The sequence below is a fragment of the Salmo salar genome, chromosome 12 (assembly GCF_965601325.2).
Source record: "Salmo salar chromosome 12, fSalSal1, whole genome shotgun sequence".
In the NCBI taxonomy this organism is placed as follows: domain Eukaryota; kingdom Metazoa; phylum Chordata; class Actinopteri; order Salmoniformes; family Salmonidae; genus Salmo; species Salmo salar.
The window spans coordinates 36,746,688-36,770,826 of NC_138302.1; the positions used below are offsets into that span (position 1 = coordinate 36,746,688).

The 24,139-nt window shown below is 43.1% G+C and overlaps 2 long non-coding RNA genes across 2 annotated transcripts; one reads left to right on the forward strand and one right to left on the reverse strand.

Annotated features, from left to right (window-relative positions):
• The first annotated feature begins 506 nt into the window (after window positions 1-506).
• Window positions 507-1,774, forward strand: LOC145859437 (uncharacterized). The gene is made up of 2 exons (XR_014379684.1): window positions 507-602; window positions 1,303-1,774. It is a non-coding gene; the product is annotated as an uncharacterized LOC145859437 (long non-coding RNA).
• Window positions 1,775-2,636: 862 nt separating this feature from the next.
• Window positions 2,637-4,082, reverse strand: LOC106564989 (uncharacterized). The gene is made up of 3 exons (XR_001319576.3): window positions 3,853-4,082; window positions 3,332-3,484; window positions 2,637-3,209 (listed from the first exon to the last, which is right to left on the reverse strand). It is a non-coding gene; the product is annotated as an uncharacterized LOC106564989 (long non-coding RNA).
• Between the last annotated feature and the right edge of the window lie 20,057 nt (window positions 4,083-24,139).

Genomic DNA, 24,139 nt, shown 5'->3' on the forward strand with positions numbered 1-24,139 from the left:
AAGTCCAGGACTATAGGTTTAATCTTTGTCCAGGAAACTGGGAGTCCAGAGCAAAAAAGAGTTCCATCCTTGACAGATGACAAAATAATTGTGGCCCTCAAGGCATCTGAGGTCACGGGTCGTAAAAAATTATATTTCTTCAAACCATTGATAAAATATTCACTTTGAGTCAATGTGAGTCATTGATCAGAGGGTATCATGCAGCTCACTGTGTCCACTAAACACACAATAACAAAAAGAGAGGCGGATAGGTAAAAGGAAGGGAGGGACAGGAACTCTCTGTCTCTCTCTGTGTGTGTGTGTGTGTGTGTGTGTGTGTGTGTGTGTGTGTGTGTGTGTGTGTGTGTGTGTGTGTGTGTGTGTGTGTGTCTGACTGTGTGGTCTGCTGATGGAGGGGAATTCCATACTCCAGATCAACTACACCACCCCCCCTCCAAAGTGCAACCTAGCGCAGCATAGACACCCGGATATACTAACTCTAGTCGGGATGGGGGGGGGGGGTGGAATGTGAGTAATTGCAGCTTGCAGCATGGAGTACACATTGCTAACAGGGTGAAAAAAGAGAGCTTAACACAAGCAAGGAAAGTCAATCATTCCCCGGGGTGAGTCAGATTTAAAAGTAAATCACATCGACCAATGTGTGGAGATGTGACATTGGAGGTTGTTTTGTAAAGTCATGGTCAAAACAATGTTATTTATGAAAAAGGAAGTGACATCAGAGTGTTGACAGTAAAGAGGCGACAGGGGACACTTTTATCCCATGACTTTGTTTAGAGTGGTGTATCACAAGGGTCGGGACCCTTCTTGTTTACATTTAGCTTGTTTTGGGGAGTTTTTAAACCTACCCGAACACTAAATAGACACACCAACAATATAGGTCTCTAACAAGCGCCATTGAACGCTCTTAAGGTGCTGGTCTCCACAACTCCACAGCACAGGAAGAGCCAAGTACAACATACACCAACTTTAACAATATGTTGCCGTTTCTTGGCTTTAAATTGAGATGTTGTGTTATTTTTTACATCCTCTTATGTAAACAACCAATATTTCCGACTGTAGTTGAATGAAAATGATGTTGACTATAATAAACTACATTCATCAATCTGACTCCATTATTAGGTGAATAAATACTATAGGTCCATAGGCCTATTCATTGGGTCTTGTTAAGGGGGGGGGGGGGGGGGGGGCTAGGGTCAGTCTGTTACATCTGGAGTATTTCTCTTGTCTTATCCGGTGTCCTGTGTGAATTTAAATATGCTCTCTCTAATTCTCTCTTTCTCTCTTTCTTTCTTTCTCTCGGAGGACCTGAGCCCAAGGACCATGCCTCAGGACTACCTGGCATGATGACTTGCTGTTCCCAGTCCACCTGGCCGTGCTGCTGCTCCAGTTTCAACTGTTCTGCCTGCGGTTATGGAACCCTGACCTGTTCACCGGACATGCTTGTTGCACCCTCGACAACTACTATGATTATTATTATTTGACCATGCTGGTCATTTATGAACATTTTAACATCTTGACCATGTTCTGTTATAATATCAACCCGGCACAGCCAGAAGAGGACTGGCCACCCCCCATAGCCTGGTTCCTCTCTAGGTTTCTAGGTTTTTGGCCTTTCTAGGGAGTTTTTCCTAGGGAGTTTTTCCTAGCCACCGTGCTTCTTTCACATGCATTGCTTGCTGTTTGGGGTTTTAGGCTGGGTTTCTGTACAGTACTTTGAGATATCAGCTGATGTACGAAGGGCTATATAAATAAATTTGATTTGATTTGATCACCACTCGGAATACTAGAAGTTACATGTGATCAAAAGAGCTAATATCTTGCGATCTACGTCTTAGCATTAAATGATTGAGCTAACCTTAGCTCAGAGATGCATAGTTTGAGGACAAGCATTTATGCTATGTGTATTGTGAATTATATTTACCAATAGACCTACTAAATGATGAACATATAGTCAAAGTGTTACTCTGTAAAACGAGGGATGCATTCACTCACTAATAGGATTTATTAGTCATGAAATAATTGACACTAAACTATTACAGTGTACATGAAATAAAATGATACATTACATAATAACACAGAGTAAATGACTATTGACTAAATGAGACTTAAAGTGGTTACACGTGTCTTCAGTTAATAATAATCTCAGAGAAAAAAATGTGTCTCAGGAGCTTGCTAACAAGTTCTCAAAGTATGAGCGAATTCACTACCCTTTTAATCAAATTCAAGCGGGAACTCCCCCGAACCTGAATTAACATTTATTTGCACTTTGCTACCCAGTTAGCGATGAGCAATCGGGAGGCCGGCGTCCCTCCAGAGTACCCATCGCCTCACGGGGCGCCCGCGATATGCCACTTTGTCAAGCGGCAGCTGTGCTTCAAGTGTCGTTTTCCTCACACAGCCCACCCACCCTTCAACCGCCCTTCTCCCGCCCTTCACCCGCCCGGCGACACTACAGCTGAGAGCCGGAGGCGCGGCACTTTTTCAGCATCAAGCCAGCGGCATGCCTACTCCCTTTCTCCACTTATTTATTTATTTACTTTTATTATTTAAGATAGATTGGATGCCATGTCCATTTGAAAGAATAATAATATAGATAGGCTTCTCACACAGCGCAATGGCGACAAAACTGACAGTAATCAATGTGTTATAGTTCCTTTACTATGTGATGTACTAACAATAAAACAATAAAAACAAGTGCAAAAGAAGCATGCAGATCAAAGAAAATAAGATGTAAATAAGAATAAGATCAAACCAAAATAGCCTTAAGATTAAAACCAAAATAGCCTACATTCATATAGTATGGACATTTTTTTGCCCATGTGCTTAGGCCTAATAACTACAGTGCAGTATCAGCATAGAATTATAATGAAAGTATATCTACGTAGTGCAGTTAGGTGACATAACTATTTCATTGGTCTGGTAGACTAAAGTGATTTAAGTGTGTACAGAATATGAATAAATGGTAAGTGTGTGGTAGGGTGCAGGAGTCAGTCCAGGGTTCAGCTGTTGGATCAGTCTTGTGGCTTGGGGGTAGAGGCTGGTTTTGAGATAAATGGTCCGAGACTTGATGCTGACCCTCACTGCAGCGGATCCCTCTCCCCTGTCCGCCACCTTCTCCCGCCTTCACAATCGGAGGCCCCTTTCAGCTAAAGGGTGACCTGAATCTGGACCCCCTTATCCATGGCATCCTGGGTTCTTCCGAATGGCTTCTATACACAAAGAAAGAACATTGAATTAGATTTGAATAGCACAAGGTCTTACACATGAGTTTAAGAATTTACTTAAAAGTTGAGAAAACAAATGTAACACATTTAATAATATCAAAACTTACTGTGAAGAATGGTCTTCAGAAACAAGTCCCTCAAACAGGCCTTATGCTCTGCCCCAGTCCAGGTTGTGGCAATGGCAAGGCAGTTTGACAGAATGCAATGTAGAGCATCCGCCACGCTGTTAACTTCAGGTCCTTAGCATTACAGCCAGAAACCTAAGAAATTACACACTATGTTAACATATTTCCCACCCCCTATATTTTAAATACATGTATTGTGACAGTCTAAAGACAAATTGTAGATATTTCCAATGAGTATTTACATTTCATTTGGTAACAGTTATGTTCTTACAGTGAAAACAAAAGGCAGGAACAACACACCCAGATTCTTATCTAATCAACTCAATTTGAATGTTATGACCAGATAACAGGAATGTGCCCGATAACCAGCCAAAATACACCAACCATAAAACATGCAATTCAATTAAACACGGGTCTTCATCATGGTTCACATTTGTTCACTCTCTACATTTCAACTAGATGACTGATACTACACCTTAAACACTTTAAACATGCGGTCTCACCAGTTCTCTGTACTTAAGCAAGGTCAGTCGAGTTCACACAAAACCGGACTCCCATTTTAGACTCTAAATGGCCCCAGTGACCTCACCACTCAACCAAATACCAGATGCTTTGTGCCTTTTCCTCTGGCACTTCTCCATTATCAATCACAACCAACTTTCCTGTGACATGTTTATGTAAATAACAACCAAGGGTTGAATAATGCCTCTCAGGTGTGTCTGCTCCAGAGTCCAGAGTCTCTCTCTCTTTCAGGATGTGTCAACATGTTAATTGCTGGGTGAAATTCTACAGATAGTTCAGCTACGGAGTTGTCAGGCTACGTTTTCAAACAAAGCCTTTTGGTCGTAATTAAAATGTGAAAGGAGAAGTGTGTCATTTTCACTGCCTTTTCTGGTTACGACCAACTACACAAATCAATCGCCACTGTCGAGTTAGTTACGTCATACATTTTGCAAATAGTGCAAAAAAAGTGGATGAATTGGAAACAAACTCAGACAGCAGTCCGATTTATTAGTCAGGCAATTCATGGCAAGAAAAAGAGAACGTAGACAGACAACTGTTGAACTGTGTTTGTGCCAAGACAACGCCCCATGAATCAGTGATGTGGCCTCCCAGCCAGGTCGTATCTGTGTCTGTCCCCCGGCAGATCAAATAACCTCCACAATGCTGAGTGGATAGAATGGGGAGGACTGAATAGAAAATGCCGACCTTGAGGGCCTCAATGTGAACGATATAACTAACTCCAGTTGGCCCCCTATCAGCACATACCAGATAGTCCTATATTTTTATTGAATTTATTTATATTTTTAATCCCAGCAGGAGGCCTTTTGCCTTTTGGTAGGCCGTCAATGTAAATAAGAATTTGTTCTTAACCTAGTTAAATAAAGGTTAAATTAAAAAAAGTTGAATTGAAGAACCTTGAGGTCTTGTGAATGGTTTTGCTCTTCAATAAATCCTGTAGATACCAATCAATTTGGGGTATGATGAAAAATGACAGCGTTCTTCTGTGGGCTGAGCCATCCGGTGTTAATGTGGTGCCATATCTACCTAAAAGGGGAGAATTATACGTGTTAGTACGTGTTATTGTAAAGTGTCACCTTTATAACTTCATCACAAGTATTGTATAAGGCCAGAAATATGAACTCCTGACAAAGCCGCCTTGTTCAGTTACAGATCATAAAGATTAGAAAAGCACAACCTCACTGCGCCAGTGGGTCTAACAATAACAGAACTATATGGGTGGCTGTTAAATGTAAATGGTGCACTAATTAAATCATATGAGAAACAAAATGTTCAAGGGGCCTCTGTGAATTTGTGTACATTTTTGGTAAACATGCCATGGCAAATGATCAAAAACCGAAACATTTTTTGATCAACTGTAAGCAAATGATATGAGAAACAAAATGGTTCCATATGCCGCTGGGCATGAGTCAATCAACATGCCGTACAATCTGTATACAGAAGCAGATACATAATGAAGGCACCATGATTGTTGCACGACAAGGCTTTACTTACCATGTTCTACCTATAGCTCATGTGGTTCTCTCCAGTGGACCTTTGCACAAAAAACTGTCACTAAAGAGAAACCATCCTTTACGCCTTTTTGGCTACTTCCTAATAGTTTTACACAGAATTCTGTCCTTGTCTGCTGTCCTATAAGACTAAAAGCTCTGGACAAGTGAAACAATGTGTGCATCTCAATAGTCAAAAGAACCTACCTCTCTTCCTCGTCTTCCCTTTACCGGAACAGACATAAAAGAACCGGAGAGGTGAAAACAAAAATATAGACACCCACAATGTTGCTTTGACCTATTCTGGGTTTTCAGATTAATGGAGATGAAGGCGGGGAGATGAGGTGAGGCAGCCTCTTCAGGCCATTTAGATGCAAAACATGTGAGACCTAAAGGCCTTTTACCTATCACTGGTGATGAATAAAATAATAATAAGAACCTTAGTCTCATTGGCCTTTATGGCAAATATACTATAAGTGTCAGTGGAGGCTGCTGAGGGGAGAACGGCTCAAAATACTGTCCGGAACGGAGCGAATGGAATGGCATCAAACACATGGAAACCACCATTCCACTGATTCCGCTTCAGTCATTACCACAAGTACGTTCTCCCCAATGAAGGTGCCACCAGCCTCCTGTGGTAAGTGTACAGCATGTCTGTGTGACGGCAAACTGATAGCTTTGGGAAGCTGAAATCAAATGTGAGAGGTGTGGCTCTCATGCTCAATGGGAGTGTAGTTGAGTTACAAGTAGCATAGTTGTCTCGAACAATGTGGACAGCAATACCCAAGGCCTCCCAGGGACAGTACAGTACAATTCGCACCGTCATCACTGAGGCATTGTTTCGATAGAAACCCTAGGCATGCACTCTCTCACGCACATGGGCCCCGTGCACACTCAGGTTGTACAACTAATGTACAACACATTTGACACATCAGGTTGTGATAAGGCTGAGAGTTTTTCTGTACAAAGATAATTGGAAATACCGTACAATAGTTTTATAAACCCTTTTGAGCAGACAAACTCTGTTGTATCACAAACATATCAGTTGTATCACAACCATCAAATGCGTTGTACATCAGTTGTACAACCTGAGTGTGTACAGGGCTATGGACACACAATGATCCAAATATGGCACCCTCCTTCACAAACAAACCCTGAGTGAAACCCAAATCTTCCCCGGCAACACAATGGTTCCCGAACACACATTTATAGACCTTACCATGCCCTTTGATATACAAGCCTCTTTTTCCCACACTTAATAATTAACCAATGACAGGCGAGATGTATCGGGGGGGAAACCTAGACGTCGTCGCGTGAACACATTAACTTTTCCTCCCTTCCTGCCGAGATGGCAAGCAAGGTCACCTGATCCCTCCACCTGGCAGCGATGACATATTCCACATCCCCTCGCTTCAGCCGGGCAGCCAGTCGTGTCTCTTCTTTTTCTCCTACAAGTCTGACATAATCAGTCCACGCCAGTGGTGTGTAACGTGGCGCATGAATAAGACATCATCTCTGTGCTCTCTTTTTTTCCACTCTAAATGTTTAATAAGTGATGAGATAGAAGATGATCCGTGACATATTTAGAGCAGTTGTTAGTGACAGTCTGTTGGCTCGGGTGTTTTGGACGATAGATGATTGCCTTTCAAAGTGATCATACGCTTTGAGTGTACTTTGTTGTCAGAGAAAGGGGTGGAGGTGTGTGTGTGTGCATAAGTGTGTGGATGCGTGTCTGTGTGTGGCCTACAAATGGTATAGGAAGCATCTTTCATATGTCAGTAATGTTTGAAATTCTCTTGGGGATTAGAGTAGCTGTAGCTCCATTTCAAAAACCGTCATTCTTCTCTTTAGTTGAAGTAAGACAAAGCCGAGCCAAAACAATGAGCAGTTCCCAGATCAAATTTCCGACTCAAACTCAACAAGTGCCTATTTTTAGATTCCTTTGAACCAACTATGCCACGTAGGAGAGTGCCCATTATTCTTTCAAATGCTTTGTTTAGTCTTACCAGAAAAAAAATATATGCAGCAATGGTACAGTAGCTTGGGAGAGATAGAGCTGAGGTGGCGGTCAGAGGGTTTCAAGTGGTGAATGTTATACGTAACGCCCACAAAGGCCGGCGTGAAATTCTATCACGGACACCCACTGGAGGTTCTCACATGGTTCACACAGCGCAGTGTCATGATGAGATAGCATCAGGTATGTTGTTGTTCCAAAGATTACAGCTCACCTGCAATTATTATATCATCAAAATAATAGCCACGATCTCATGTTTGGCTTCATGTAAAACGACCCAACACCAATTTGCTCTAACAAACTGATACCTCATTCAAGTACTTTAGCATTTTATGCTAACCTCAGAGTTAAAGATGCACTATGCAGAAATCGTTCTGCCATTTCCTGGTTGCTAAAATTCGGATAGTTCGCCTAATTTCACTTTATGTAACAAAATAAGCTAGTATAGCGTAGAAAATCATTGGACCATCTACACCTTTGTGAAATAAAACCAAACATATTGTATTTTCAGCTGTTTGAAGCTAGTGTACAAAACCAAAAGTTAAAGAAGCAAAAACGAAACTTAAAAACGGAAAGCATAGAAATAGCTCACATAGAGCAAATCTACCACTTTTTAGACTTACTTTCAAGGAGAATGACATATCTATAACACTCACATTTCTATGTGAACTTGGTCATGTCACCCAAAAAGTTACATATTGCAGCTTTAACTTTGCCATCAAATCAAAATACAATGACATTTGGTGGTAGCTGTTTCTATATTCTCTCATTAGTAAAACTACGTAAAAATGAGCACCAGAACAAACCATAAAAACAAAATTATCTCACAATACTGTTCATTTCTTGACCTGTCTTTTTCAAGCGAGACAAATGTCCCTCTAGACCAGGCCTGGGCAACTCCAGTCCTCTGGGGCCTGATTGGTGTCACACTTTTACCCCAGCCCCAGCTAACACACCTGATTCCAATAATCAACTAATCATGATCTTCAGTTAAAAATGCAATTAGTTTAAATCAGGTGTGTTTGCTATGGATGGGGGATATGTGTGACACCAATCAGGCCCCCGAGGACTGGAATTGCCCTGGCCTGCTCTAGACCCTGACATTGATCAACCAAACAGGCAGCCATTTTGAGAGCTCAGCCACCAGTTGGCATGATTTGCTGACAGACAGAAACTGTTGCTCTCTGCCTGTGGACCCGAGTCATTTCCATGGCAACAGTAAGGCTCTAGCTTTCCTTGGCACTGGTCGATCTCCATCAAGGCCACAGCGAAAGACAACCCACGTCTTCCGATAGCTGGGCGTTTGGGATAAACCAATCGTGAAACACAATGAGGGAATATATTAATTTGCATTCGAATCATTGGCTGTCCTTAGACATATCCCAAATGAAATGAAAACCCCTACAGTTGTACTCAGTTGTACTCAATATTTCCTTTTTGGCAAGTGTATGATGAGCCCATATTAAAGAGACACTATCAAAATCTCCATGACACCAAAAATAAATTAGGGATTTAAGCAAGGCTTACCATATCACCCTTTGACTTCAAAGCTGTCTGTTACGGCATCCATATTAGATAGCTTTCAGGCAATACATTCAGGAGATCAGCAATCCCACTCTCCCCAAACTGACATCCCCCCATGATGGGCCAGTATGCACTTCAGATGTTGCTTTTATGGGTGTCTTGGAAGACCTGCTACACTAAAATCTGTGAAGATACTGCTTGACTTGGACACACTTTATCACATTAGAAGGGCTTAGGGCTTTGGCACCATGTTGAATCGCCACTGTCAAAAAGTGACATAGCCACCCTTTAATCAGATGGAGATTTCTGCCAATGGAAATGTGATGATTCAGACAGGAGGCTTCATACGTTCTGTAAGGCTCCTGCTTCCCCCCCCCCCCCCCCCCCTCTTTCCGGAGACATACAACTGTCTGTTTGAGATAATGCACAGTAATATACTGTATCTCTAATATATCTACTGTGATACAGTATCATATGTCTCTAATATATCTACTGACAGTATTGGAACAGAATCAGTTATACTCTCCTATTTATGAAATGACTCAAATGAGGACACGTAACAATGAACATTTTGCAACATCTAATGGTCAGCACTCTCAGTTCGATGCGAAAAAGCTTTCGCAATATCTACACATATTTGTTCATTCATACACCTTTGATCGAAACAAGCAGATATTCTGTTGCCTTATTTTGGTATAACTATAGACAAAAGTGTTGTACATTAGATTGCCCTTGCATCGTTGTTAAAAAAATATTTAAAAAACTCATAGCCTCAGGAGCATTAGCTGGATTGCCAGACGTATTTGAGCGGTCAAAGTCAAACAGAGCACTTGGAGCAGTGCTTTAGTTTTGTCGCTTAGAGAATTCCCGATAATAGCATTCACTCTGTTCTCTGTTCTGTCACTTGGCTGGCAAAATCACACGGGCCCATCAAAATAAACCGCCTCTCCTCCACTGACTGCCTCGCTAGTAGATGTTATGAAAATTACACGGAGAGAAATTCCTATGCTTTATCTCCTTCGGGCCCATCCTAACACATTTGTGGACACAGCTGGCAATCCACCACCTCTCCTCTCCTCTATCATCCCCCTTTTTCTTCTCTTCTTCTCATCCTCACCTGCTGGCTTACATCCTTTTTCGCAAATAACTCCCCTCCCTCTACCTTCCCCCCTCCCCCTCTTCCCACTGTCCTTCAGGAGTCCTGAATTTGAGTGAGCCACTCACCAGGTGCTCCTCACCAGCCAGCCCCATCGTCATGGTTACTGACCAGAATCACACCCAATCGTGAGGCGGTCGACACCCTGGAGATGGGTCCCTGAGCCCGAAGGACGAATCATATCGTACACATAGGACATTTACGTCCTCTTTCACTATCTTAGAGGGCAAAAGAAGAGTTGAAGGGGTTAATATCTAATGCTGTTTTTATAATTTGAAACGGTTAAAAATAGTGTAAAGGGTCAAAGACAAGATGGTACTCGATTTACTAGCGGAATGGAACATCTGCCATCAGAACACTGACCATTTAACCTGGTTATTACCGCTGATTGAAAGATTGCCTGATTGGAAATGTCTTGGTCAGATGTCAGGTAACTATAGGAAATTAGGCTTATAGCTATATCTCTCTATAATGCAGGATAATTATGGATTTCCATCTGGCCTACAAGGGGTCCTGTGGTCCAGTGTAATGATACTGTATAGGCGGCACTTAATAATGACCATTGAGAGATTGGTGAATTAGTCAGCACTTTGAATTAGCCAAAGCTAAGTTTAATGATATCTATTATGTTTTGACACCAATGTCAACGTACGTTGGCAACAGCTTCAACCAACGCAAACAAATAATGACAAAATCCGTTCTGATTAATGCAAAACATTATTCAATATATAAACTCAGCAAAAAAAGAAACGTCCTCTCACTATTGACTGAGTATATTTTCAGCAAACTTAACATGTGTAAATATTTGTATGAACATAACAAGATTCAACAACTGAGACATAAACTGAAGTTCCACAGACATGTGACTAACGGAAATGGAATAATGTGTCCCTGAACAAAGGGGGGGAGGTCAAAATCAAAAGTAACAGTCAGTATCTGGTGTGGCCACCAGCTGCATTAAGTACTGCATTGCATCTCAGTCCTCCTCCTCATCTCTCCAGTTCTTGCTGTGAGATGTTACCCCACTCTTCCACCAAGGCACCTGCAAGTTGCCGGACATTTCAGCGGGGAATGGCACTAGCCCTCACCCTCCGATCCAACAGGTCCCAGACGTGCTCAATGGGATTGAGATCTGGGCTCTTCGCTGGCCATGGCAGAACACTGACACTCCTGTCTTACAGGAAATCAAGCACAGAATGAGCATTATGGCTGGTGGCATTGTCATGCTGGAGGGTCATGTCAGGATGAGCCTGCAGGAAGGGTACCACATGAGAGAGGAGGATGTCTTCCCTGTAACGTACAGCGTTGAGATTGCCTGCAATGACAACAAGGTCAGTCCGATGACGCTGTGACACACTGCCCCAGACCATGATGGACCCTCCATCTCCAAATCGATTTCGCTCCAGAGTACAAGCTCATTCCTTTGACGATAAACGCGAATCTGACCATCACCCCTGGTGAGACTCAGTGAAGAGCACCTTTTGCCAGTCCTGTCTGGTCCAGCGACGGTGGGTTTGTGCCTATAGGCGACGTTGTTGCCGGTGATGTCTGGTTAGGACCTGCCTTACAACAGGCCTACAAGCCCTCAGTCCAGCCTCTCTCAGCCTATTGTGGACAGTCTGAGCACTGATGGAGGGATTGTGGGTTCCTGGTGTAACTCGGGCAGTTGTTGTTGCCATCCTGTACCTGTCCCGCAGGTGTTATGTTCGGATGTACCGATCCTGTGCAGGTGTTGTTACACGTGGTCTGCCACTGCGAGGACGATCAGCTGTCCGTCCTGTCTCCCTGTAGCGCTGTCTTAGGCGTCTCACAGTACGGACATTGCAATTCATTGCCCTGGCTACATCTGCAGTCCTCATGCCTCCATGCAGGGAACCTGGGCATCTTTCTTTTTGTGTTTTTCAGAGTCAGTAGAAAGGCCTCTTTAGTGTTCTAAGTTTTCATAACTGTGACCTTAATTGCCTACCGTCTGTAAGCTGTTAGTCTTAACAACCGTTCCACAGTTGCATGTTCATTAATTGTTTATGGTTCATTGAACAGGCATGGGAAAGAGTGTTTGAACCCTTTACAATGAAGATCTGTGAAATTATTTGGATTTTTACGAATTATCTTTGAGAGACAGGGTCCTGAAAGATGGATGTTTCTTTTTTTGCTGAGTTTACATGGAATTGAATTTGTCACGCCCTGACCTTAGATTGCCGTTTATTTTCTCTTTTTTGGGTTAGGTCAGGGTGTGATGTGGGGTGGGCATTCTATGCCATTCTATGTTTTCTATTTCTTTGTGTTTAGCCAAGTATGGTTCCTAATCAGAGGCAGCTGTCTATCGTTGTCTCTTATTAGGAATCATACTTAGGCAGCCCTTTTCCCCTCCTTCTGTGTGGGATCTTGTTTTTGTCAGCTCAGTAAGCCTGCAGAACTTGATGTTCGTTTTTACTTGGTTTGTTATTTTGTTTGAGTGTTCTGAGTTACAATAAATATAAATATGAGTACTTTCCACACTGCACCTTGGTCTACTCATTTTCACTATCGTCACAGAAGATCCCACCACAAAAGGACCAAGCAGTGTGGTCAGGACAACTGGACATGGGAGGAGATTCTGGACGGGAAAGGACCCTGGAGTCAGGCTGGGGAGTATCGCCTCCCGAGGGAGGAGATTGAGGCAGCAAGAGCAGAGCGGCGTTATTACGAGGCACTATACCAACCACGAGGCAAGCACGAGAGCCAGCCCCCCCCAAAATGTTGGCGGGGGCACACGGGGAGATTGGCAGAGTCTGGGTTCAGACCTGAGTCAACTCCCCGTGCTTACCGTGGGGAGCAAGTGACCGAGCAAGCACCGTGTTATGCGGGGATGCGCACTGTGTCGCCAGTGCGTAGCTACAGCCCGGTGTGCTCGGTGCAAGCTTCCTGCAGTTGCCGTGCTAGAGTTGGCATTCAGCCAGGAAGGATTGTGCCGGCTCAGCGTTCCTGGTCTCCGGTGCGTCTCTTCGGCCCAGGTTATCCTGCGCCAGCTCTACGCACGGTACCCCCAGTTCGCCAGCACAAACCTGTGTGACCTGTTCCAATGCCCCGCGTTTCCCGGGCTATGGGGGGTATCCAGCCAGGACGGGTTGTGCTAGTCATAAGCTCCAGTCCTCCAGTGTGCCTCCAAGGCCCAGTGTATCCTGCGCCAGTGTGCCTGCACAGCCCAGTTCGTCCTGTGCCTGCACCCCGCACTTGCCAGGCTAAAGTAAGCATACAGCCAGGACGGGTTGTGCCAGCCCTAAGCTCCAGACCTCCAGTGCGCCTCCACGGCCCAGTATACCCTGTGCCTGCTCTGCGCACCCAGTCTCCAGTGCGTCTCCCCAGTCTGGTGAGACCTGTTCCGGCTCCACGTAAGAAGCCTCCAGTGATGATCCATGGTCCAGCCTCCAGTGATGATCCATGGCACGAAGCCTCCAGTGATGATCCATGGCCCGGAGCCTGTAGGGATGATCCATGGCACGAAGCCCCCAGTGATAATCCATGGCCCAGAGCCTCAAGTGATAATCCATGGCAAGAAGCCTGTAGGGATGATCCATGGCCCAGAGCCTGTAGGGTTGATCCATGGCACGAGGCCTCCAGTGATAATCCATGGCCCGGAGCTTGTAGGGATGATCCATGGCACGAAGCCTCCAGTGATAATCCATGGCACGGAGCCTGCAGCAACGGTCCACAGTCCGTAACCTCCTGAGACCGCCTACAGTCCGGAACCTGCTGAGATTGCCTACAGTTCGGAACCTCCAGCGACGTTCCCCAGTCCGGAGTCTCCAGCGACGTTCCCCAGTCCGGAGCCTCCAGCGACGTTCCCCAGTCCGGAGCCTCCAGCGACGTTCCCCAGTCCGGAGCCTCCAGCGACGGTCCGCAGTCCAGTCTTCAGCGGCGGTTGGCAGTCCAGAACCTCCAGCGGGGGTTTCCAGTTCTGAGCCTCTGGCGATGATCCACGGTCTGGTTCCTCCAGAGACACAAAAGTGGAGGGATCAGCGGGCGGAGTGGGGGTTACGCCCCGAACCAGAGCTGCCGCCAAGAGTAGATGCCCACCCGGACCCTTCCCTATAGGTTCAGGTTTGCGGCCTAGAGTCCGCACCTTGGGGGGGGGGGTTCTGGTTCTGTCACGCCCTGACCTTAGATTGCTGTTTATTTTCTCTTTTTTGGGTTAGGTCAGGGTGTGATGTGGGGTGGGCATTCTATGCCATTCTATGTTTTCTATTTCTTTGTGTTTAGCCGAGTATGGTTCCTAATCAGAGGCCGCTGTCTATCGTTGTCTCTGATTAGGAATCATACTTAGGCAGCCCTTTTTCCCTCCTTCTGTGTGGGATCTTGTTTTTGTCAGCTCAGTAAGCCTGCAGAACGTGATGTTCGTTTTTCCTTGGTTGTTATTTTGTTTGAGTGTTCTGAGTTACAATAAATATAAATATGAGCACTTTCCACGCTGCACCTTGGTCTACTCATTTTGCCGATCGTCACAGAATTCTTCCTACCACTATGGAAGGTCAAGATGGATAGAAAAGGTGGACATGGCGTTGTGAGCGGCTCACAGTATTGTTTCATTTGTCTCTCTGTCATTGAACAGATGGTTATCTCAGTGTTGTGAAGCCCTGTCACCTGAACGAGACCAATTTATTGTCCATTATGACAAAATCAATGCCATTTCTATGATAACCTGTTGTAAATGGGTTTCGGTGCATCCATGGGTAACCTGGCTGATGTGTATTGACTCTGAGCCAATGACTGTATATATGAATGGACAAAGCCTGTATGGTTGACACCATTCATTCCTATGTGAAGACTCAATAGCGCATTGAAGCCAAATTAAGATGGTTAAGATGGCATAACATGCAGAGTTTGAGCTATTTGCTGGGCCAGTAACCGAAAGGTTGCTGGATCTAATCTCTGAGCTGACAAGGTAAAAATCTAATCGTTCTGCCCCTGAGCAAGGCAGTTAACCCACTGTTCCCTGGGCGCTGAAGATTTGGCAGCCCCAACCTCTCTGATTCAGAGGGGTTGGGTTAAATGCAGAAGACACATTTCAGTTGAATGCATTCAGTGACTAGGTATCTATCTCCCTTTCCCTTTCTCTTTCCCTATTCCAGGAAGTGACGTTTTTAGGCTAGCTCAGTGCTGTCCCCTCTCATTGAGTAACTCAAGTTGAACGCTGACCGGTGTACTGCAGGCTGCCATTAGCAACTAAATTATCCTAATAACTTTTTCTGTGTGCGATTTTAAAATACATTGGTTCCAGGCCATACATCTGGTGTATTAAAAGCAATTATTGGTACCATGACTGTCTTCTAAAAAAAAATGTTTTTACAAGAAGATTGACCACGAAGATTGCCATTTTCCCATTCACTATAATGGGGGATCCTGTTTTCTGCTAACAATGCATGCAGTACAGCAGTCGGCCTTGAACTTCCATGACTTCAATGAGAGGGGGCAGTCGTTCTTCCCTGCTCTGAGCACAGCTTTAAGTGATAAGTCTAGGGAATCCATCTCAAGTAACCATTTGTGTTCATGAGGAGATACAAGGTTGAATGGTTGTCCTTGATAAAACAAGTATGTGTTGATCTTACACTATGTTGGGCAAATCGCATCGCTCCAAGGTACATTTTGAGTAAAAAAGATTATGGAAATATTTACTCCGACACATATGCTGTATACAAGGGCAGGGACATGTGTGACAGAGAAGGTTTTAGACAGTTGATATAATAGACTTTTGACAAATATCCCCAATCTCTGTGCCTCAAACTATTTTTAGTTCTCTGAGAAACGCAGAACATGATAGGGTTCTTTGAAATGTTTCCAACCTTTGGATACACCCTACAGATAAATGCTGCAAGAATGTCGGGCTTTGCGGGGTTTAAGAAATACGACACAGCTGTTATTTTGTTTTTGTTGCGGGTAGAAATTGAAGAGGTTCCAGCAAACAGCGGGGTCAAAGGTTCCCCCGAGTAAAGATAAGAGATTTTTATTGAAACCACAAACATGAGACAGATGGAAATGGAGCTTCATTTTTCAGGAGCTAAGGTTCCTCCTTATTCATCATAAAAGTAACAAATAGAGTTGTTATTTTAAGTTTATTTCAGGGAACATGCTATTATTTCTGGCTTTGTATGCATAATAAAATGGACTTTTTCCATCACTGAAACCGTAAATCACTTTTGAATAGAGCTAATGGGGATTGTGGGAACTGGACTTTCCTGAGTTTGAAAAATCTGGACACAGATTGGATAGTAACCAAATATGATACTTTTGCCAAGTTACCGACCGTAACCACTTTGAGTGGTAAATAATATTGCCTGGATAGTGTTGTGTCGTTCACTGAATGTGTTCCATATCCGGCCAAACTTACACAGCTTCCAATGGAAGTATAAAGGTAAAACCAACGTACATGCCCGACCAATGTAAAAAGAGGACAAATTAATCATATTGATTTGTGTGGAATTCTTCAATCCCATACGGAGACACAAGACTTCTAACAGAAGGTTGCCGCTACACAACCCATAAATATGTTGAGGCAAGTTGAGTGCTCCAAAAACCCTAGATGGATTCAGTATATACGCCCCGTATTGAAAGCCAGACGTTTTGGCCCCTCGCTTCTTGCCACTTCCTGCCGAGCGGCATGTCATTGAGATTTATGAGCTCATTTCATTTGATGAACAGCCAGACGGGCAGAGGACATTGAAGAACAACCATGCTCTTTAAGACTGCAACCGCATCAGACAAGTAGCCCGCGACCGCTCCTTATCTCCTAGAATAGTTTCCAACACAGGTGTCGCCACCATTATCATCAGATTAGCCATGATAGATTACGATAAAACACTTCAGCTGACATGACTCTCTGTAATAAGTAATAAAAAATAACACTTCAGCTAAACGGACAGTAGTATAACTGTAATAACTGTGTTATGCCCGCTTGACACAACTATTACTTAGTAATAACCTCATTATTACACTAAGAACTGTAAAATTAGATTGAATCTCAATGGCTTCCTAAGAGTGATACGTTGGACGTCATATGGTGCACTTTAAGTTGTCGTGACCTGTCATAAATGGGTCACTTTTAAATGAAACATGTCCCACATATCGCCCTGTTACAAAGTCTGTCCCAAATGGCACCATATTCCCTATATAGTGCACTACTTTTGACATTAAAGGTTGTGCACTATATAGGGAAGAGGTTGTCATTTGGGATGCACACATCGGCTTTCTGGACCAGTCAGATGCTGTGAAGTGGAGGGCGAGAATCACAAGTCCCTGTCAAGGGTTCGACGTGATGTCCGGCTTTTCAAGTCCCCCTCACACTGACCATCTGAACAAACAGACTCTGACCCCACTCCTGGGCTTGGGGTGAAACGGAGGAGTGGGAGAGGAGGCAAAAGAAGAAAACAACCTGGTGGAAGAAAAGAGAGCGGTTATGTTACAAATGGTACCCTATTTCCTATATAGTGCACTACTTTTGACAAGGGCCTTTAGGGCTCTGGTCAAAAGTAATGCACTATGTAGGGAATAGGGTGTCATTTGGGACAAAGCCAGAGAGCGAAAGAGAGGGAAAGAGAGAGAGATGTTGCTTTGTGACTCAGCAGAAACAGTATGGGTTGTTGACCAGACCAGCACGGACGCTCGACAGGTTACCCAATGCAAACGTTATAGAAAAAACGCTAGCAGCCACACACAACAACAAACATTTCTGGGAAGCGGGGCGCCTGCTGAGGCGATGTGGGTATACATGGACCTCATTTAGGTTTTGTGTACATGTGTCTTCATCAGTGACTCAATGCTTAGCCTGGCCTGCTGGCACTCTCTCTCTCTTCATTTCTGCTCTCTCTGTTTCTTTTATGTCTTACTCAGTGTAATCCTTTGATTTCTCTGGTTTGGTGAGTTATGACTGAGGTGGGGTAAGTGCCAGTGGGTGCCTGTACCCTACATCCCTACCAGAATGAGCATCTAAAATGTTAGTGAGAATAAACTAACAAAAGTGTCACATTCATTAATCCACTACATCTGGGGGCATCGTGATTCAAACAATATATATACAAAAAATAACATTAACATTCCTGATGGTATTGCCCTTCACTGAATGTGCTGGCTCTCCCCACATCTTCATCTGGAACACAGCCAAACAGAGCATACAATAAATCCCAGAGTCATCCTTTAATTTGAAAGTGAAGCATGCCCGTATTTGGACACGTAACCCATCACCTGATTCTTAAGACTCCACCCCCAGCGCCTCCACCACTGCAGCCATCTCCTTTCTCTGAAACATGAATTGCTTGTTGTTCCTCCCAGAGAAAAAAGCAAACATTGTGTACCGTGTCAAGGACAATCACAATTTCCCTTGAAGAGCTCTTCCAGGAAAAACTGGTTTAACAACAGCAAGCTGTGTCAGGGTCGTTGACAGAGTGGTTGTGCAAGGGGTGTGAACCCTCTGCTCTCAATTACGCTTTATGTTTTCCCCATACACTGACTGTTTAGACAAGCAGGTTTCTGAGGAGCACATGGCACCTCTGTGCAGTTTGACCCATTATAAAGCAACGATATAGAAAGAATGAAGCATGCATAAGGCATGAATAGAGCATGCGTAAGGAGGCATGAATAAAGAATGCATAAGGCGTGAATAGAATGTGCATAAGGCTTGAAAGAAGAATGCATAGGATGAATAGAGCATGCATCCGACTTGAACCTTTATTTAACTAGGCAACTCAGTTAAGAACAAATTCTTATGTTACGATGGCGGCCTACCCTGGGCCAAACCCTCCCTTAACCCGGACGACACTGGGCCAATTGTGCGCCGTCCTATGGGATATGAATAGAGACATGAATAGAGCATGCATAAAATAGAGCATGCATAAAATAGAGCATGCATAAGGCATACATAGTGTTATCAATATTGCATGGGTTGCAGAATATTGCATACCTATGGCATACATCTGCCACACTCTTGCAGTTATCATTTTCAACATGGGAGTGGTGGACAGAGGCCTTGTGGGTAACCGAGTGAGGTCATGATCGCCCTGTGCATTAGCTTCCTGCCCTAACTCAATTTGTGGGCCGCCACCACAGATGGTGCTGGCAAACGCAGCTCTACACAAGTCTGATATGTTTTTAATGCAGTCTTCCCATTTGCTCCCACTCACAACAATGATGTTATCCCATATCCACTAGGAAGCCTCTATAGTACATGTGATCCCATTCCAGAACAGGAAACAAGCAAAGCCTTTTAAAGTGAGAGCAGAAAGGTTTGAAAATGATGTGGCATGTCATATTCTGGCTGAGAACAGGACGGACCAGATGGCTTCCTCTCTCTGACGGACTATATTAAGCATGGCTAATGAGCAAGCTGACAGCACGATGATGACCTCATCCCAACTCTATTTAGGCTTCATCCCTCCCTATAGCCTACTCTACATTTCTTTTAGCGCTGTCATGCACACTTAACTGGGTGGGGGAAGAGGCCATGTATCTTGTGACAAGGGGCAAGATTACGATATGATACAGCATCAATGTGGTTTCTCTAGCTCTGCTCTGTTATTGATCAGACAGACAGAAATCAACCGATAACAAGTGTTAGCTTACTTGTTGTTTTTAGCATTAGCATCCTGAAGTGTTTCTAATAATTGTTATTGTGAGTCTCCTAAAGTGTTTCTCATAGTTTTTAGTGTTAGCTTCCTGAAGTGTTACTCATTGTTTTTAGCGTTAGCCTCCTAAAGTGTTTTTCTTCGTTTTTAGTGTTAGCTTCCTGAAGTGTTTCTCATTGTTTTTGCCATTAGTCTCCTAAGATAACCCTGCAGAGTGATGAATACTGTATTTATCTGTGCCTCTGGCGCACAGGAGTCATTTTATATCTAACTGTGAGAAAGACTTTGCAATGCCAAAAGCGTATTGTTGTATGGATGTGCACAATATTGCGCAACATGCAATATGCCTACTAAACCACTCCAGCAATCCTGATGTCCTTGGCATAACCTTCTGTAAAATCCTAGTAGATTCAAACCCAAAATATGAGTGACTAAAACAGACCCTTGAGGCGTGCCAGGTAAACCAATTGTAGCCATGTCCTACCTCAAATGATAGCGCTTCAAACGTATGCTAATGCTCCACATTCTGTCTTTCTACTATTGCGCTCTGAGCACTTGGAGCAAAATCGAAAGCAGAATGTAGCTGGGGCTGATTAGATGGTTCGGAAAAAAGAAGCTTTGAAAATGAGGCAATCAGGGGAAAGGAATTGGCCTCAAGTAACGGCGTCAAGAGGAGGCGGCCATTTTGTTCCCGGAACCTTGTTGTTGTGATTTTAGCGTGGGAAGTCAGAGTGGTGGAATTGCAGACTTGTGAGTCACTCAGGCTTTGTTTGGAGATGGGGACGGTGTGTGTGTGTGTGTGTGTGTGTGTGTGTGTGTGTGTGTGTGTGTGTGTGTGTGTGTGTGTGTGTGTGTGTGTGTGTGTGTGTGTGTGTGTGTGTGTGTGTGTGTGTGTGTGTGTGTGTGTGTGTGGAGAGAGGGAGGTTAGACAGGGGGCAGGCAGGGAGCTGTTATACTGCTTAGGGTGCTCATTTAGCATGGGATACGCCGCAGCATGACAGCACAGAATGGAATAGCTGTCTTTGAACACAAGAGGGAAGAAGGGTGGACAACTTTCACAATTTTTTCCCCCACACCCCTCCCTCCTATATACCTACACTGATTAATCAGTGTCATTATGCGATTTGAGTGGACTTTAGGACAACAATTTGAATATGTTAAATTGTGTTGACTCAACAAACTCTGCTCGAAGTCAGCTGAATTTCAACAAGCTTGTTGAGTGAAATTACAGACTCTTGTTTGCTCAACACAACTCAAAACCACGCCCACATTATCATATTTCCCAGCATGCTCTCTTGCAGGTTGATTTTCAGACTATTTTGTTTCAATACCTGTATTTTTGTATGTACTTGTATGTGATTGGTTGATTAATCTATTGCTACACAAACATAAATAACATATTTTTCTAAACTGATTAAAAGTTCAAATTTCTGGATATCCTCCCTCTCGCTGGATTCCAATAGGAATTTGTAATTTGATGTACACAGAGTTTCAGACCACTGTATTAGGGTGTAACCAGGCCCCCAAGGAAAGGCCTTATGCTATATTTGCAGGATTAATGCACCAGGAGTTTCAGACCACTGCGTGAGGGTGTAACTAGGACCCACCTTATGCTATATGTAATGTATTGTCATAAAGAGTTTAATTTTAAAGATAACATTCACTTAGAGAAGGCTCCAGTACTGAAAACAATTGAATACAACAACCATGTCTCTGTCACTAACAAATTCAATCATGGGTGGTAACTACAATTCACTCAAAAGGCAAGGCACTCTGGGAAATATATAAGGTAGAATACATTGAATACACAGAAGTTGAATTGTATGCTCACTCAATCTAAAATTTGAAGTTGAGTTTACAGAAAATTCAACTTGAGAATGTATGTTTGCTCAGCTATATGTCCAAATGTTGAGAAAACTCACCAATCCTATTGCAGTTGCTTTTGTCACAATTGTGTGTTGAATAAGCATGAATGCTATTTTGTTGAGCAAACTCACAATCCTATTGCAGCTGGTTGTGTCACAATTGTGTGTTGAATAAGCATGAATGCTATTTTGTTGAGCAAACTCACAATCCTATTGCAGCTGGTTGCCTTCAATTGCACATTGAATATATATATATATATATATATATATATATATATATATATATATATATATATTTTTTTTTTTTTTACAATGTATAAGCAAGAACAGACTTTTTGCTGTTGGTTAACATTTCTAAACAAGTACATTTGATTTCATAGTATTGATAAGAATGGTCGCTGAAACCCTACCTGATACGGGGTGTGGTGTGACTGTGCATATAGACTTACTCTATTGTTTGAAAGCAGTGATCCTTGCAGTAAAAAATTTATCATGAATTTATATTAATTATTAAACATTACTCAACTGACGTGAGTCACAAAACAAACATCACAAGCATACTTGTGTGTCAAGTCTGGGTCAACTATTTTGTTCAAATCAAGTGGATGGTGTGTCCCAGTTTGCTTTCTGACAACTCAAAATAGGAAACATCACAAATAAATTACATCTCAAAATGATACAGTATGCACTTTCATTTCAGTCTGCGTTTGTCAACAAACCCTTTGCTGCAAGCATTCTTCCTATTTTGTGAATAAATCTCTGGCATGATCAGAATAGGAAAATTCACAGATGATGAGTTTTGGGGCTGCAGCCCAAGAGTATCCAAAAATAAGTACAAATATGTTATATTCTCACATATGTGCATTGAAATGTGTTGCTTTACAGGTTCAACTATAGTAGTACGGAGCCCCTGTAGCAAATTAGGGTTAAGTGACTTGCTCAAGGGCACATCGACAGGTTTTTCACGGCTCGGGTATTCAAACCAGCAACCTTTCGGTTACAGTATTACTTTTGTTCATTTCATGACAGCAGTTTCGATACTTCCTGTGTTGTGACCAGATTTTTTTATCAGCCCACTCAGGTATTTCTCTATACATCATCCCAGAAAAAGCATCGTCCTCCATCTTCCCTTCTCCTCTTCCCATTGTTGGGGATGACTGGAACTAAGGGAGCCTGGGGTTGGGTTTTCTGCTGGGCCAGTGAAATCCACTCCCGGTAACTAGGCTAGGATTACCCCAGTTTGCTGGCACCGAATCCCCCCCTCTAGTTTCCCAGCCCCCCAGGAGCACTAACGCCCAAGCCAGAAACGCTTTTGAAAGCCACATGAGGCAGATAGAGTTGCCAGGGACTCTGTCCATTTCCCCAAAGGCCAAGGCTTCTCTTGTATCCACCTTGGGTTATAGCCTATTTTGGCGACAACGATCGCTTTGGCATCAGAGCCCTTGACACAGAAAGACCCAGGGCAAACAGGGAAAAATGTCCTGTCAATATCGTAGAGTTCTGAAAGGCAAATCGGTAACAATTTACTTGACCCCTCCATACATAAGGTTGTCCTAAGACTGTCTTTAGGAGTCATACCATCTGTCATTTGGCATGCATAGGTTGCTATGACAGCGTATAATCAGTTGCTAAATGTTGTGTCAGTTGCTAAATGTTGTGCTGAAGCAAAAACATACAAATATGATGATGATGATTCAATATGCACACAAATAATTTCTCAATCCCATTTAGTCTACTCAAGTTGTCAAATGTAAAAATGTATCTAATTTGAGTTGTGCCTCAAAAGTTACATTTGATATGGTGGAACATACTAAACACCACCCAGTTAAAAACACACACACAAAAATCAGAATTTCCATGGTTGATGGAGGGGTTGATGAGACGCTGACTACGGATCATTTTGTCCAGCAGAGCGTTCATTAGCATAACTTTAAAGACACCACTCGTGTGGGTGAATGCTAATGCTATACTGACATTGTTTTGTTTTTTTACCTTGATTAAAAAAAGATTAAGGAAAGAAAGCCTATCAAAAGAAGAAATAATGTTTGTATTTTTTTTGACACACTTTTTTGGGGGTGGTTAAAAAAAATTAAATTGTAAATCATTTAAAAATATATCATTTTTAGATATAACTATACTAAATATAAACACGTCACCAAACAATTGATTAAAACAAACTATTTTGGAAAGAATGTCTACAGCAGCCTCAACAACACTCTGTAGGGTAGCATCATGGTGTAGCCGGAGGACAGCTAGCTTCCGTCCTCCTCTGGGTACATTGACTTCAATACAAAACCCAGGAGGCTCATGGTTGTCACCCCCTTACATAGACTTACACAGTAATTACGACAACTTCCTGAGGATGTCCTCCAGCCTATCAGAGCTCTTGCAGCATGAACTGACATGTTGTCCACCAATCAAAGGATCAGAGAATTAATCTAATATTGAAAGCCTAAGCTACAGCTAGCTAGCACTGCAGTGTATAAAATGTGGTGAATAGTTGACTCAAAGAGAGAGAAAGACAATTGTTGAACAGTTTTGAACAAATTAATTTCTTCCAAAATGAAAGAGAAGCAAAAGAGAAATAGATTGTCATTTTTTTCACTTACTTAGCTAGCAAATGCAGCTA